The sequence below is a fragment of the Osmia lignaria genome, unplaced genomic scaffold, assembly GCF_051020975.1.
Source record: "Osmia lignaria lignaria isolate PbOS001 unplaced genomic scaffold, iyOsmLign1 scaffold0011, whole genome shotgun sequence".
Taxonomy (NCBI): domain Eukaryota; kingdom Metazoa; phylum Arthropoda; class Insecta; order Hymenoptera; family Megachilidae; genus Osmia; species Osmia lignaria.
The window spans coordinates 10356942-10375304 of record NW_027478165.1 but is presented as its reverse complement, the minus strand read 5'-3'; positions in this window follow the sequence as shown (position 1 = coordinate 10375304).

The window sequence follows — 18363 nt, the reverse complement described above, 5'->3', positions numbered from 1 at the left end:
TCTGATCAAAAAATATCATAGAACATAAAAAGTAGGAAACTTAATTCTCTACAAAAAAGGTCTCTTAACATTTTGCCATAGCTCTCTTCGTTTCCGAGATATTTGCAGATTTATCTCAAGGGAAGGGGCCTGACGGACATATTTCGAGATATTTCTTCTTCTTGTTGTTCTTCTTCTGCACAGCTAAGCTGGAAGTGGCATTTGCGGCTCGCACTAGTGCAGAGTTATCTCAAAGAAAGGGGCCACGGTGTTTCTGTATCTCTATTATGTTGGTGTGGCTTCGGTACTTTTAAATATCTCAATATATCTCGAAAACTACGCCTCTGATCAAAAAATATCATAGAACATAAAGTGTAGGAAACATAATTCTCTACAAAAAAGGTCTCTTAACATTTTGCCATAGCTCGCTTCGTTTCCGAGATATTTGCAGATATATCTCAAGGGAAGGGGCCTGACGGACATATTTCGAGATATTTCTTCTTCTTGTTGTTCTTCTTCTGCACAGCTAAGCTGGAAGTGGCATTTGTGGCTCGCACTAGTGCAGAGTTATCTCAAAGAAAGGGGCCACGGTGTTTCTGTATCTCTATTATGTTGGTGCGGCTTCGGAACTTTTAAATATCTCGATATATCTCGAAAACTACGCTTCTGATCAAAAAATATCATAGAACATAAAAAGTAGGAAACTTAATTCTCTACAAAAAAGGTCTCTTAACATTTTGCCATAGCTCGCTTCGTTTCCGAGATATTTGCAGATTTATCTCAAGGGAAGGGGCCTGACGGACATATTTCGAGAGATTTCTTCTTCTTGTTGTTCTTCTTCTGCACAGCTAAGCTGGAAGTGGCATTTGCGGCTCGCACTAGTGCAGAGTTATCTCAAAGAAAGGGGCCACGGTGTTTCTGTATCTCTATTATGTTGGTGTGGCTTCGGTACTTTTAAATATCTCAATATATCTCGAAAACTACGCCTCTGATCAAAAAATATCATAGAACATAAAGTGTAGGAAACATAATTCTCTACAAAAAAGGTCTCTTAACATTTTGCCATAGCTCGCTTCGTTTCCGAGATATTTGCAGATATATCTCAAGGGAAGGGGCCTGACGGACATATTTCGAGATATTTCTTCTTCTTGTTGTTCTTCTTCTGCACAGCTAAGCTGGAAGTGGCATTTGTGGCTCGCACTAGTGCAGAGTTATCTCAAAGAAAGGGGTCACGGTGTTTCTGTATCTCTATTATGTTGGTGCGGCTTCGGAACTTTTAAATATCTCGATATATCTCGAAAACTACGCTTCTGATCAAAAAATATCATAGAACATAAAAAGTAGAAAACTTAATTCTCTACAAAAAAGGTCTCTTAACATTTTGCCATAGCTCGCTTCGTTTCCGAGATATTTGCAGATTTATCTCAAGGGAAGGGGCCTGACGGACATATTTCGAGATATTTCTTCTTCTTGTTGTTCTTCTTCTGCACAGCTAAGCTGGAAGTGGCATTTGCGGCTCGCACTAGTGCAGAGTTATCTCAAAGAAAGCGGCCACGGTGTTTCTGTATCTCTATTATGTTGGTGCGGCTTCGGAACTTTTAAATATCTTGATATATCTCGAGAACTACGCATCTGATCAAAAAACATCATAGAACATAAAAAGTAAGAAACTTAATTCTCTACAAAAAAGGTCTCTTAACATTTTGCCATAGCTCGCTTCGTTTCCGAGATATTTGCAGATTTATCTCAAGGGAAGGGGCCTGACGGACATATTTCGAGATATTTCTTCTTCTTGTTGTTCTTCTTCTGCACAGCTAAGCTGGAAGTGGCATTTGCAGTTCGCAATAGTGCAGAGTTATCTCAAAGAAAGGGGCCACAGTGTTTCTGTATCTCTATTATGTTGGTGCGGCTTCGGAACTTATAAATATCTTGATATATCTCGAGAACTACGCATCTGATCAAAAAATATCATAGAACGTAAAAAGTAGGAAACTTAATTCTCTACAAAAAAGGTCTCTTAACATTTTGCCATAGCTCGCTTCGTTTCCGAGATATTTGCAGATATATCTCAAGGGAAGGGGCCTGACGGACATATTTCGAGATATTTCTTCTTCTTGTTGTTCTTCTTCTGCACCGCTAAGCTGGAAGTGGCAGTTACAGCTCGCAATAGCGCAGAGTTATCTGAAAGAAAGGGGCCACGGTGTTTCTGTATCTCTATTATGTTGGTGTGGCTTCGGTACTTTTAAATATCTCGATATATCTCGAGAGCTACGCATCTGATCAAAAAATATCATAGAACATAAAAAGTAGGAAACTTAATTCTCTACAATTAAAGTCTCTTAACATTTTGCCATAGCTCGCTTCGTTTCCGAGGTATTTGCAGATTTATCTCAAGGGAAGGGGCCTGACGGACATATTTCGAGATATTTCTTCTTCTTGTTGTTCTTCTTCTGCACAGCTAAGCTGGAAGTGGCATTTGTGGCTCGCACTAGTGCAGAGTTATCTCAAAGAAAGGGGCCACGGTGTTTCTGTATCTCTATTATGTTGGTGCGGCTTCGGAACTTTTAAATATCTCGATATATCTCGAAAACTACGCTTCTGATCAAAAAATATCATAGAACATAAAAAGTAGAAAACTTAATTCTCTACAAAAAAGGTCTCTTAACATTTTGCCATAGCTCGCTTGGTTTCCGACATATTTGCAGATTTATCTCAAGGGAAGGGGCCTGACGGACATATTTCGAGATATTTCTTCTTCTTGTTGTTCTTCTTCTGCACAGCTAAGCTGGAAGTGGCATTTGCGGCTCGCACTAGTGCAGAGTTATCTCAAAGAAAGGGGCCACGGTGTTTCTGTATCTCTATTATGTTGGTGTGGCTTCGGTACTTTTAAATATCTCAATATATCTCGAAAACTACGCCTCTGATCAAAAAATATCATAGAACATAAAGTGTAGGAAACATAATTCTCTACAAAAAAGGTCTCTTAACATTTTGCCATAGCTCGCTTCGTTTCCGAGATATTTGTAGATTTATCTCAAGTGAAGGGGCCTAACGGACATATTTCGAGATATTTCTTCTTCTTGTTATTCTTCTTCTGCACAGCTAAACTGGAAGTGGCATTTCCAGCTCGCAATAGTGCAGAGTTATCTCAAAGAAAGGGGCCACGGTGTTTCTGTATCTCTATTATGTTGGTGCGCCTTCGGAACTTATAAATATCTTGATATATCTCGAGAACTACGCATCTGATCAAAAAATATCATAGAACATAAAAAGTAGGAAACTTAAATCTCTACAAATAAGGTCTCTTAACATTTTGCCATAGCTCGCTTGGTTTCCGAGATATTTGCAGATTTATCTCAAGGGAAGGGGCCTGACGGACATATTTCGAGATATTTCTTCTTCTTGTTGTTCTTCTTCTGCACAGCTGAGCTGGAAGTGGCATTTGCAGGTCGCAATAGTGCAGAGTTATCTCAAAGAAAGGGGCCACGGTGTTTCTGTATCTCTATTATGTTGGTGCGGCTTCGGAACTTTTAAATATTTCGATATATCTCGAAAACTACGCTTCTGATCAAAAAATATCATAGAGCGTAAATTGTAGGAAACATTATTCTCTACAAAAAAGGTCTCTTGACATTTTGCCATAGCTCGCTTCGTTTCCGAGATATTTGCAGATTCATCTCAAGGGAAGGGGTCTGACGGACATATTTCGAGATATTTCTTCTTCTTGTTGTTCTTCTTCTGCACAGCTAAGCTCGAAGCGGCATTTGCAGCTCGCAATAGTGCAGAGTTATCTCAAAGAAAGAGGCCACGGTGTTTCTGTACCTCTATTATGTTGGTGCAGCTTCGGAACTTTTAAATATCTTGATATATCTCGAGAACTACGCATCTGATCAAAAAATATCATACTACATAAAAAGTAGGAAACTTAATTCTCTATAAGAAAGGTCTCTAAACATTTTGCCATAGCTCGCTTCGTTTCCGAGATATTTGCAGATTTATCTCAAGGGAAGGGGCCTAACGGACATATTTCGAGATATTTCTTCTTCTTGTTGTTCTTCTTCTGCACAGCTAAGCTGGAAGTGGCATTTGCGGCTCGCACTAGTGCAGAGTTATCTCAAAGAAAGGGGCCACGGTGTTTCTGTATCTCTACTATGTTGGTGTGGCTTCGGAACTTTTAAATATCTTGATATATCTCGAGAACTACGCATCTGATCAAAAAATATCATAGAACATGAAAAGTAGGAAACTTAATTCTCTACAAAAAAGGTCTCTTAACATTTTGCCATAGCTCGCTTCGTTTCCGAGATATTTGCAGATTTATCTCAAGGGAAGGGGCCTAACGGACATATTTCGAGATATTTCTTCTTCTTGTTGTTCTTCTTCTGCACAGCTAAACTGGAAGTGGCATTTCCAGCTCGCAATAGTGCAGAGTTATCTTAAAGAAAGGGGCCACGGTGTTTCTGTATCTCTATTATGTTGGTGCGGCTTCGGAACTTTTAAATATCTTGATATATCTCGAGAACTACGCATCTGATCAAAAAATGTCATAGAACATAAAAAGTAGGAAACTTAATTCTCTACAAAAAAGGTCTCTTAACATTTTGCCATAGCTCGCTTCGTTTCCGAGATATTTGCATATTTATCTCAAGGGAAGGGGCCTGACGGACATATTTCGAGATATTTCTTCTTCTTGTTGTTCTTCTTCTGCACAGCTAAGCTGGAAGTGGCATTTGCGGCTCGCACTAGTGCAGAGTTATCTCAAAGAAAGGGGCCACCGTGTTTCTGTATCTCTATTATGTTGGTGCGGCTTCGGAACTTTTAAATATCTCGATATATCTCGAAAACTACGCTTCTGATCAAAAAATATCATAGAACATAAATTGTAGGAAACATAATTCTCTACAAAAAAGGTCTCTTAACATTTTGCCATAGCTCGCTTCGTTTCCGAGATATTTGCAGATTTATCTCAAGGGAAGGGGCCTAACGGACATATTTCGAGATATTTCTTCTTCTTGTTGTTCTTCTTCTGCACAGCTGAGCTGGAAGTGGCATTTGCAGGTCGCAATAGTGCAGAGTTATCTCAAAGAAAGGGGCCACGGTGTTTCTGTATCTCTATTATGTTGGTGCGGCTTCGGAACTTTTAAATATCTCGATATATCTCGAAAACTACGCTTCTGATCAAAAAATATCATAGAGTGTAAATTGTAGGAAACATTATTCTCTACAAAAAAGGTCTCTTAACATTTTGCCATAGCTCGCTTCGTTTCCGAGATATTTGCAGATTCATCTCAAGGGAAGGGGTCTGACGGACATATTTCGAGATATTTCTTCTTCTTGTTGTTCTTCTTCTGCACAGCTAAGCTCGAAGCGGCATTTGCAGCTGGCAATAGTGCAGAGTTATCTCAAAGAAAGAGGCCACGGTGTTTCTGTACCTCTATTATGTTGGTGCAGCTTCGGAACTTTTAAATATCTTGATATATCTCGAGAACTACGCATCTGATCAAAAAATATCATACTACATAAAAAGTAGGAAACTTAATTCTCTACAAGAAAGGTCTCTAAACATTTTGCCATAGCTCGCTTCGTTTCCGAGATATTTGCAGATTTATCTCAAGGGAAGGGGCCTGACGGACATATTTCGAGATATTTCTTCTTCTTGTTGTTCTTCTTCTGCACAGCTAAGCTGGAAGTGGCATTTGCAGTTCGCAATAGTGCAGAGTTATCTCAAAGAAAGGGGCCACGGTGTTTCTGTATCTCTATTATGTTGGTGCGGCTTCGGGACTTTTAAATATCTCGATATATCTCGAAAACTACGCTTCTGATCAAAAAATATCATAGAACATAAAAAGTAGGAAACTTAATTCTCTACAAAAAAGGTCTCTTAACATTTTGCCATAGCTCGCTTCGTTTCCGAGATATTTGCAGATTTATCTCAAGGGAAGGGGCCTAACGGACATATTTCGAGATATTTCTTCTTCTTGTTGTTCTTCTTCTGCACAGCTACACTGGAAGTGGCATTTCCAGCTCGCAATAGTGCAGAGTTATCTCAAAGAAAGGGGCCACGGTGTTTCTGTATCTCTATTATGTTGGTGCGGCTTCGGAACTTTTAAATATCTTGATATATCTCGAGAACTACGCATCTGATCAAAAAATATCATAGAACATAAAAAGTAGGAAACTTAATTCTCTACAAAAAAGGTCTCTTAACATTTCGCCATAGCTCGCTTCGTTTCCGAGATATTTGCATATTTATCTCAAGGGAAGGGGCCTGACGGACATATTTCGAGATATTTCTTCTTCTTGTTGTTCTTCTTCTGCACAGCTAAGCTGGAAGTGGCATTTGCGGCTCGCACTAGTGCAGAGTTATCTCAAAGAAAGGGGCCACGGTGTTTCTGTATCTCTATTATGTTGGTGCGGCTTCGGAACTTTTGAATATCTCGATATATCTCGACAACTACGCTTCTGATCAAAAAATATCATAGAACATAAAAAGTAGGAAACTTAATTCTCTACAAAAAAGGTCTCTTAACATTTTGCCATAGCTCGCTTCGTTTCCGAGATATTTGCAGATTTATCTCAAGGGAAGGGGCCTGACGGACATATTTCGAGATATTTCTTCTTCTTGTTGTTCTTCTTCTGCACAGCTGAGCTGGAAGTGGCATTTGCAGGTCGCAATAGTGCAGAGTTATCTCAAAGAAAGGGGCCACGGTGTTTCTGTATCTCTATTATGTTGGTGCGGCTTCGGAACTTTTAAATATTTCGATATATCTCGAAAACTACGCTTCTGATCAAAAAATATCATAGAGCGTAAATTGTAGGAAACATTATTCTCTACAAAAAAGGTCTCTTAACATTTTGCCATAGCTCTCTTCGTTTCCGAGATATTTGCAGATTCAGCTCAAAGGAACTGGCCTGACGGACATATTTCGAGATATTTCTTCTTCTTGTTGTTCTTCCTCTGCACAGCTAAGCTGGAAATGGCATTTGCAGCTCGCAATAGTGCAGAGTTATCTTAAAGAAAGGGGCCACGGTGTTTCTGTATCTCTATTATGTAGGTGCGGCTTCGGAACTTTTAAATATCTTGATATATCTCGAGAACTACGCATCTGATCAAAAAATGTCATAGAACATAAAAAGTAGGAAACTTAATTCTCTACAAAAAAGGTCTCTTAACATTTTGCCATAGCTCGCTTCGTTTCCGAGATATTTGCATATTTATCTCAAGGGAAGGGGCCTGACGGACATATTTCGAGATATTTCTTCTTCTTGTTGTTCTTCTTCTGCACAGCTAAGCTGGAAGTGGCATTTGCGGCTCGCACTAGTGCAGAGTTATCTCAAAGAAAGGGGCCACCGTGTTTCTGTATCTCTATTATGTTGGTGCGGCTTCGGAACTTTTAAATATCTTGATATATCTCGAGAACTACGCATCTGCTCAAAAAATATCATAGAACACAAAAAGTAGGAAACTTAATTCTCTACAAAAAAGGTCTCTTAACATTTTGCCATAGCTCGCTTCGTTTCCGAGATATTTGCAGATTTATCTCAAGGGAAGGGGCCTGACGGACATATTTCGAGATATTTCTTCTTCTTGTTGTTCTTCTTCTGCACAGCTGAGCTGGAAGTGGCATTTGCAGGTCGCAATAGTGCAGAGTTATCTCAAAGAAAGGGGCCACGGTGTTTCTGTATCTCTATTATGTTGGTGCGGCTTCGGAACTTTTAAATATCTCGATATATCTCGAAAACTACGCTTCTGATCAAAAAATATCATAGAGCGTAGATTGTAGGAAACATTATTCTCTACAAAAAAGGTCTCTTAACATTTTGCCATAGCTCGCTTCGTTTCCGAGATATTTGCAGATTCATCTCAAGGGAAGGGGTCTGACGGACATATTTCGAGATATTTCTTCTTCTTGTTGTTCTTCTTCTGCACAGCTAAGCTCGAAGCGGCATTTGCAGCTCGCAATAGTGCAGAGTTATCTCAAAGAAAGAGGCCACGGTGTTTCTGTACCTCTATTATGTTGGTGCAGCTTCGGAACTTTTAAATATCTTGATATATCTCGAGAACTACGCATCTGATCAAAAAATATCATGGAACATAAAAAGTAGGAAACTTAATTCTCTACAAAAAAGGTCTCTTAACATTTTGCCATAGCTCGCTTCGTTTCCGAGATATTTGCAGATTTATCTCAAGGGAAGGGGCCTGACGGACATATTTCGAGATATTTCTTCTTCTTGTTGTTCTTCTTCTGCACAGCTAAGCTGGAAGTGGCATTTGCAGTTCGCAATAGTGCAGAGTTATCTCAAAGAAAGGGGCCACGGTGTTTCTGTATCTCTATTATGTTGGTGCGGCTTCGGGACTTTTAAATATCTCGATATATCTCGAAAACTACGCTTCTGATCAAAAAATATCATAGAACATAAAAAGTAGGAAACTTAATTCTCTACAAAAAAGGTCTCTTAACATTTTGCCATAGCTCGCTTCGTTTCCGAGATATTTGCAGATTTATCTCAAGGGAAGGGGCCTAACGGACATATTTCGAGATATTTCTTCTTCTTGTTGTTCTTCTTCTGCACAGCTACACTGGAAGTGGCATTTCCAGCTCGCAATAGTGCAGAGTTATCTCAAAGAAAGGGGCCACGGTGTTTCTGTATCTCTATTATGTTGGTGCGGCTTCGGAACTTTTAAATATCTTGATATATCTCGAGAACTACGCATCTGATCAAAAAATATCATAGAACATAAAAAGTAGGAAACTTAATTCTCTACAAAAAAGGTCTCTTAACATTTCGCCATAGCTCGCTTCGTTTCCGAGATATTTGCATATTTATCTCAAGGGAAGGGGCCTGACGGACATATTTCGAGATATTTCTTCTTCTTGTTGTTCTTCTTCTGCACAGCTAAGCTGGAAGTGGCATTTGCGGCTCGCACTAGTGCAGAGTTATCTCAAAGAAAGGGGCCACGGTGTTTCTGTATCTCTATTATGTTGGTGCGGCTTCGGAACTTTTGAATATCTCGATATATCTCGACAACTACGCTTCTGATCAAAAAATATCATAGAACATAAAAAGTAGGAAACTTAATTCTCTACAAAAAAGGTCTCTTAACATTTTGCCATAGCTCGCTTCGTTTCCGAGATATTTGCAGATTTATCTCAAGGGAAGGGGCCTGACGGACATATTTCGAGATATTTCTTCTTCTTGTTGTTCTTCTTCTGCACAGCTGAGCTGGAAGTGGCATTTGCAGGTCGCAATAGTGCAGAGTTATCTCAAAGAAAGGGGCCACGGTGTTTCTGTATCTCTATTATGTTGGTGCGGCTTCGGAACTTTTAAATATTTCGATATATCTCGAAAACTACGCTTCTGATCAAAAAATATCATAGAGCGTAAATTGTAGGAAACATTATTCTCTACAAAAAAGGTCTCTTAACATTTTGCCATAGCTCTCTTCGTTTCCGAGATATTTGCAGATTCAGCTCAAAGGAACTGGCCTGACGGACATATTTCGAGATATTTCTTCTTCTTGTTGTTCTTCCTCTGCACAGCTAAGCTGGAAATGGCATTTGCAGCTCGCAATAGTGCAGAGTTATCTTAAAGAAAGGGGCCACGGTGTTTCTGTATCTCTATTATGTAGGTGCGGCTTCGGAACTTTTAAATATCTTGATATATCTCGAGAACTACGCATCTGATCAAAAAATGTCATAGAACATAAAAAGTAGGAAACTTAATTCTCTACAAAAAAGGTCTCTTAACATTTTGCCATAGCTCGCTTCGTTTCCGAGATATTTGCATATTTATCTCAAGGGAAGGGGCCTGACGGACATATTTCGAGATATTTCTTCTTCTTGTTGTTCTTCTTCTGCACAGCTAAGCTGGAAGTGGCATTTGCGGCTCGCACTAGTGCAGAGTTATCTCAAAGAAAGGGGCCACCGTGTTTCTGTATCTCTATTATGTTGGTGCGGCTTCGGAACTTTTAAATATCTTGATATATCTCGAGAACTACGCATCTGCTCAAAAAATATCATAGAACACAAAAAGTAGGAAACTTAATTCTCTACAAAAAAGGTCTCTTAACATTTTGCCATAGCTCGCTTCGTTTCCGAGATATTTGCAGATTTATCTCAAGGGAAGGGGCCTGACGGACATATTTCGAGATATTTCTTCTTCTTGTTGTTCTTCTTCTGCACAGCTGAGCTGGAAGTGGCATTTGCAGGTCGCAATAGTGCAGAGTTATCTCAAAGAAAGGGGCCACGGTGTTTCTGTATCTCTATTATGTTGGTGCGGCTTCGGAACTTTTAAATATCTCGATATATCTCGAAAACTACGCTTCTGATCAAAAAATATCATAGAGCGTAGATTGTAGGAAACATTATTCTCTACAAAAAAGGTCTCTTAACATTTTGCCATAGCTCGCTTCGTTTCCGAGATATTTGCAGATTCATCTCAAGGGAAGGGGTCTGACGGACATATTTCGAGATATTTCTTCTTCTTGTTGTTCTTCTTCTGCACAGCTAAGCTCGAAGCGGCATTTGCAGCTCGCAATAGTGCAGAGTTATCTCAAAGAAAGAGGCCACGGTGTTTCTGTACCTCTATTATGTTGGTGCAGCTTCGGAACTTTTAAATATCTTGATATATCTCGAGAACTACGCATCTGATCAAAAAATATCATGGAACATAAAAAGTAGGAAACTTAATTCTCTACAAAAAAGGTCTCTTAACATTTTGCCATAGCTCGCTTCGTTTCCGAGATATTTGCAGATTTATCTCAAGGGAAGTGGCCTGACGGACATATTTCGAGATATTTCTTCTTCTTGTTGTTCTTCTTCTGCACAGCTAAGCTGGAAGTGGCATTTCCAGCTCGCAATAGTGCAGAGTTATCTCAATGAAAGGGGCCACGGTGTTTCTGTATCTCTATTATGTTGGTGCGGCTTCGGAACTTTTAAATATCTTGATATATCTCGAGAACTACGCATCTGATCAAAAAATATCATAGAACATAAAAAGTAGGAAACTTAATTCTCTACAAAAAAGGTCTCTTAACATTTTGCCATAGCTCGCTTCGTTTCCGAGATATTTGCAGATTTATCTCAAGGGAAGGGGCCTGACCGACATATTTCGAGATATTTCTTCTTCTTGTTGTTCTTCTTCTGCACAGCTAAGCTGGAAGTGGCATTTGCGGCTGGCACTAGTGCAGAGTTATCTCAAAGAAAGGGGCCACGGTGTTTCTGTATCTCTATTATGTTGGTGCGGCTTCGGAACTTTTAAATATCTCGATATATCTCGAAAACTACGCTTCTGATCAAAAAATATCATAGAACACAAATTGTAGGAAACATAATTCTCTACAAAAAACGTATCTTAACATTTTGCCATAGCTCGCTTCGTTTCCGAGATATTTGCAGATTCAACTCAAAGGAACGGGCCTGACGGACATATTTCGAGATACTTCTTCTTCTTGTTGTTCTTCCTCTGCACAGCTAAGCTGGAAGTGGCATTTGCGGCTCGCAATAGTGCAGAGTTATCTCAAAGAAAGGGGCCACGGTGTTTCTGTATCTCTATTATGTTGGTGCGGCTTCGGAACTTTTAAATATCTCGATATATCTCGAAAACTACGCTTCTGATCAAAAAATATCATAGAGCGTAGATTGTAGGAAACATTATTCTCTACAAAAAAGGTCTCTTAACATTTTGCCATAGCTCGCTTCGTTTCCGAGATATTTGCAGATTCATCTCAAGGGAAGGGGTCTGACGGACATATTTCGAGATATTTCTTCTTCTTGTTGTTCTTCTTCTGCACAGCTAAGCTCGAAGCGGCATTTGCAGCTCGCAATAGTGCAGAGTTATCTCAAAGAAAGAGGCCACGGTGTTTCTGTACCTCTATTATGTTGGTGCAGCTTCGGAACTTTTAAATATCTTGATATATCTCGAGAACTACGCATCTGATCAAAAAATATCATGGAACATAAAAAGTAGGAAACTTAATTCTCTACAAAAAAGGTCTCTTAACATTTTGCCATAGCTCGCTTCGTTTCCGAGATATTTGCAGATTTATCTCAAGGGAAGTGGCCTGACGGACATATTTCGAGATATTTCTTCTTCTTGTTGTTCTTCTTCTGCACAGCTAAGCTGGAAGTGGCATTTCCAGCTCGCAATAGTGCAGAGTTATCTCAATGAAAGGGGCCACGGTGTTTCTGTATCTCTATTATGTTGGTGCGGCTTCGGAACTTTTAAATATCTTGATATATCTCGAGAACTACGCATCTGATCAAAAAATATCATAGAACACAAATTGTAGGAAACATAATTCTCTACAAAAAACGTATCTTAACATTTTGCCATAGCTCGCTTCGTTTCCGAGATATTTGCAGATTCAACTCAAAGGAACGGGCCTGACGGACATATTTCGAGATACTTCTTCTTCTTGTTGTTCTTCCTCTGCACAGATAAGCTGGAAGTGGCATTTGCGGCTCGCAATAGTGCAGAGTTATCTCAAAGAAAGGGGCCACGGTGTTTCTGTATCCCTATTATGTTGGTGCGGCTTCGGAACTTTTAAATATCTCGATATATCTCGAAAACTACGCTTCTGATCAAAAAATATCATAGAACATAAATTGTAGGAAACATAATTCTCTACAAAAAAGGTCTCTTAACATTTTGCCATAGCTCGCTTCGTTTCCGAGACATTTGCAGATTTATCTCAAGGGAAGGGGCCTGACGGACATATTTCGAGATATTTCTTCTTCTTGTGGTTCTTCTTCTGCACAGCTAAGCTGGAAGTTGCATTTGCGGCTCGCACTAGTGCACAGTTATCTCAAAGAAAGGGGCCACGGTGTTTCTGTATCTCTATTATGTTGGTGCGTCTTCGGAACTTTTAAATATCTCGATATATCTCGAAAACTACGCTTCTGATCAAAAAATATCATAGAACATAAATTGTAGAAAACATAATTCTCTACAAAAAACGTCTCTTAACATTTTGCCATAGCTCGCTTCGTTTCCGAGATATTTGCAGATTCAGCTCAAAGGAACTGGCCTGACGGACATATTTCGAGATATTTCTTCTTCTTGTTGTTCCTCCTCTGCACAGCTAAGCTGGAAGTGGCATTTGCAGCTCGCAATAGTGCAGAGTTATCTTAAAGAAAGGGGCCACGGTGTTTCTGTATCTCTATTATGTTGGTGCGGCTTCGGAACTTTTAAATATCTTGATATATCTCGAGAACTACGCATCTGATCAAAAAATGTCATAGAACATAAAAAGTAGGAAACTTAATTCTCTACAAAAAAGGTCTCTTAACATTTTGCCATAGCTCGCTTCGTTTCCGAGATATTTGCATATTTATCTCAAGGGAAGGGGCCTGACGTACATATTTCGAGATATTTCTTCTTCTTGTTGTTCTTCTTCTGCACAGCTAAGCTGGAAGTGGCATTTGAGGCTCGCACTAGTGCAGAGTTATCTCAAAGAAATGGGCCACGGTGTTTCTGTATCTCTATTATGTTGGTGCGGCTTCGGAACTTTTAAATATCTTGATATATCTCGAGAACTACGCATCTGATCAAAAAATATCATACTACATAAAAAGTAGGAAACTTAATTCTCTACAAGAAAGGTCTCTAAACATTATGCCATAGCTCGCTTCGTTTCCGAGATATTTGCAGATTTATCTCAAGGGAAGGGGCCTGACGGACATATTTCGAGATATTTCTTCTTCTTGTTGTTCCTCCTCTGCACAGCTAAGCTGGAAGTGGCATTTGCAGCTCGCAATAGTGCAGAGTTATCTCAAAGAGAGGGGCCACGGTGTTTCTGTATCTCTATTATGTTGGTGCGGCTTCGGAACTTTTAAATATCTTGATATATCTCGAGAACTACGCATCTGATCAAAAAATATCATAGAACACAAATTGTAGGAAACATAATTCTCTACAAAAAACGTATCTTAACATTTTGCCATAGCTCGCTTCGTTTCCGAGATATTTGCAGATTCAACTCAAAGGAACGGGCCTGACGGACATATTTCGAGATACTTCTTCTTCTTGTTGTTCTTCCTCTGCACAGATAAGCTGGAAGTGGCATTTGCGGCTCGCAATAGTGCAGAGTTATCTCAAAGAAAGGGGCCACGGTGTTTCTGTATCCCTATTATGTTGGTGCGGCTTCGGAACTTTTAAATATCTCGATATATCTCGAAAACTACGCTTCTGATCAAAAAATATCATAGAACATAAATTGTAGGGAACATAATTCTCTACAAAAAAGGTCTCTTAACATTTTGCCATAGCTCGCTTCGTTTCCGAGATATTTGCAGATTTATCTCAAGGGAAGGGGCCTGACGGACATATTTCGAGATATTTCTTCTTCTTGTTGTTCTTCTTCTGCACAGCTAAGCTGGAAGTGGCATTTGCAGCTCGCACTAGTGCAGAGTTATCTCACCGAAATGGGCCACGGTGTTTCTGTATCTCTATTATGTTGGTGCGGCTTCGGAACTTTTAAATATCTCGATATATCTCGAAAACTACGCTTCTGATCAAAAAATATCATAGAACATAAATTGTAGGAAACATAATTCTCTACAAAAAAGGTCTCTCAACATTTTGCGATAGCTCGCTTCGTTTCCGAGATATTTGCAGATTTATCTCAAGGGAAGGGGCCTGACGGACATATTTCGAGATATTTCTTCTTCTTGTTCTTCTTCTGCACAGCTAAGCTGGAAGTGGCATTTGCGGCTCGCACTAGTGCAGAGTTATCTCAAAGAAAGGGGCCACGGTGTTTCTGTATCCCTATTATGTTGGTGCGGCTTCGGAACTTTTAAATATCTCGATATATCTCGAAAACTACGCTTCTGATCAAAAAATATCATAGAACATAAATTGTAGGAAACATAATTCTCTACAAAAAAGGTCTCTTAACATTTTGCCATAGCTCGCTTCGTTTCCGAGACATTTGCAGATTTATCTCAAGGGAAGGGGCCTGACGGACATATTTCGAGATATTTCTTCTTCTTGTGGTTCTTCTTCTGCACAGCTAAGCTGGAAGTTGCATTTGCGGCTCGCACTAGTGCACAGTTATCTCAAAGAAAGGGGCCACGGTGTTTCTGTATCTCTATTATGTTGGTGCGTCTTCGGAACTTTTAAATATCTCGATATATCTCGAAAACTACGCTTCTGATCAAAAAATATCATAGAACATAAATTGTAGGAAACATAATTCTCTACAAAAAACGTCTCTTAACATTTTGCCATAGCTCGCTTCGTTTCCGAGATATTTGCAGATTCAGCTCAAAGGAACTGGCCTGACGGACATATTTCGAGATATTTCTTCTTCTTGTTGTTCCTCCTCTGCACAGCTAAGCTGGAAGTGGCATTTGCAGCTCGCAATAGTGCAGAGTTATCTTAAAGAAAGGGGCCACGGTGTTTCTGTATCTCTATTATGTTGGTGCGGCTTCGGAACTTTTAAATATCTTGATATATCTCGAGAACTACGCATCTGATCAAAAAATGTCATAGAACATAAAAAGTAGGAAACTTAATTCTCTACAAAAAAGGTCTCTTAACATTTTGCCATAGCTCGCTTCGTTTCCGAGATATTTGCATATTTATCTCAAGGGAAGGGGCCTGACGGACATATTTCGAGATATTTCTTCTTCTTGTTGTTCTTCTTCTGCACAGCTAAGCTGGAAGTGGCCTTTGAGGCTCGCACTAGTGCAGAGTTATCTCAAAGAAATGGGCCACGGTGTTTCTGTATCTCTATTATGTTGGTGCGGCTTCGGAACTTTTAAATATCTTGATATATCTCGAGAACTACGCATCTGATCAAAAAATATCATACTACATAAAAAGTAGGAAACTTAATTCTCTACAAGAAAGGTCTCTAAACATTTTGCCATAGCTCGCTTCGTTTCCGAGATATTTGCAGATTTATCTCAAGGGAAGGGGCCTGACGGACATATTTCGAGATATTTCTTCTTCTTGTTGTTCCTCCTCTGCACAGCTAAGCTGGAAGTGGCATTTGCAGCTCGCAATAGTGCAGAGTTATCTCAAAGAGAGGGGCCACGGTGTTTCTGCATCTCTATTATGTTGGTGCGGCTTCGGAACTTTTAAATATCTTGATATATCTCGAGAACTACGCATCTGATCAAAAAATATCATAGAAGATAAAAAGTAGGAAACTTAATTCTCTACAAAAAAGGTCTCTTAACATTTCGCCATAGCTCGCTTCGTTTCCGAGATATTTGCAGATATATCTCAAGGGAAGGGGCCTGACGGACATATTTCGAGATATTTCTTCTTCTTGTTGTTCTTCTTCTGCACAGCTAAGCTGGAAGTGGCATTTGCGGCTCGCACTAGTGCAGAGTTATCTCACCGAAATGGGCCACGGTGTTTCTGTATCTCTATTATGTTGGTGCGGCTTCGGAACTTTTAAATATCTCGATATATCTCGAAAACTACGCTTCTGATCAAAAAATATCATAGAACATAAATTGTAGGGAACATAATTCTCTACAAAAAAGGTCTCTTAACATTTTGCCATAGCTCGCTTCGTTTCCGAGATATTTGCAGATTTATCTCAAGGGAAGGGGCCTGACGGACATATTTCGAGATATTTCTTCTTCTTGTTGTTCTTCTTCTGCACAGCTAAGCTGGAAGTGGCATTTGCAGCTCGCACTAGTGCAGAGTTATCTCACCGAAATGGGCCACGGTGTTTCTGTATCTCTATTATGTTGGTGCGGCTTCGGAACTTTTAAATATCTCGATATATCTCGAAAACTACGCTTCTGATCAAAAAATATCATACAACATAAATTGTAGGAAACATAATTCTCTACAAAAAAGGTCTCTTAACATTTTGCCATAGCTCGCTTCGTTTCCGAGATATTTGCAGATTCAGCTCAAAGGAACTGGCCTGACGGACATATTTCGAGATATTTCTTCTTCTTGTTGTTCCTCCTCTGCACAGCTAAGCTGGAAGTGGCATTTGCAGCTCGCAATAGTGCAGAGTTATCTTAAAGAAAGGGGCCACGGTGTTTCTGTATCTCTATTATGTTGGTGCGGCTTCGGAACTTTTAAATATCTTGATATATCTCGAGAACTACGCATCTGATCAAAAAATGTCATAGAACATAAAAAGTAGGAAACTTAATTCTCTACAAAAAAGGTGTCTTAACATTTTGCCATAGCTCGCTTCGTTTCCGAGATATTTGCATATTTATCTCAAGGGAAGGGGCCTGACGGACATATTTCGAGATATTTCTTCTTCTTGTTGTTCTTCTTCTGCACAGCTAAGCTGGAAGTGGCATTTGCGGCTCGCACTAGTGCAGAGTTATCTCAAAGAAATGGGCCACGGTGTTTCTGTATCTCTATTATGTTGGTGCGGCTTCGGAACTTTTAAATATCTCGATATATCTCGAAAACTACGCTTCTGATCAAAAAATATCATAGAACATAAAAAGTAGGAAACTTAATTCTCTACAAAAAAGGTCTCTTAACATTTTGCCATAGCTCGCTTCGTTTCCGAGATATTTGCAGATTTATCTCAAGGGAAGGGGCCTGACGGACGTATTTCGAGATATTTCTTCTTCTTGTTGTTCTTCTTCTGCACAGCTGAGCTGGAAGTGGCATTTGCAGGTCGCAATAGTGCAGAGTTATCTCAAAGAAAGGGGCCACGGTGTTTCTGTATCTCTATTATGTTGGTGCGGCTTCGGAACTTTTAAATATCTCGATATATCTCGAAAACTACGCTTCTGATCAAAAAATATCATAGAACGTAAATTGTAGGAAACATTATTCTCTACAAAAAAGGTCTCTTAACATTTTGCCATAGCTCGCTTCGTTTCCGAGATATTTGCAGATTCATCTCAAGGGAAGGGGTCTGACGGACATATTTCGAGATATTTCTTCTTCTTGCTGTTCTTCTTCTGCACAGCTAAGCTCGAAGCGGCATTTGCAGCTCGCAATAGTGCAGAGTTATCTCAAAGAAAGAGGCCACGGTGTTTCTGTACCTCTATTATGTTGGTGCAGCTTCGGAACTTTTAAATATCTTGATATATCTCGAAAACTACGCTTCTGAACAAAAAATATCATACAACATAAATTGTAGGAAACATAATTCTCTACAAAAAAGGTCTCTTAACATTTTGCCATAGCTCGCTTCGTTTCCGAGATATTTGCAGATTCAGCTCAAAGGAACTGGCCTGACGGACATATTTCGAGATATTTCTTCTTCTTGTTGTTCCTCCTCTGCACAGCTAAGCTGGAAGTGGCATTTGCAGCTCGCAATAGTGCAGAGTTATCTTAAAGAAAGGGGCCACGGTGTTTCTGTATCTCTATTATGTTGGTGCGGCTTCGGAACTTTTAAATATCTCGATATATCTCGAAAACTACGCTTCTGATCAAAAA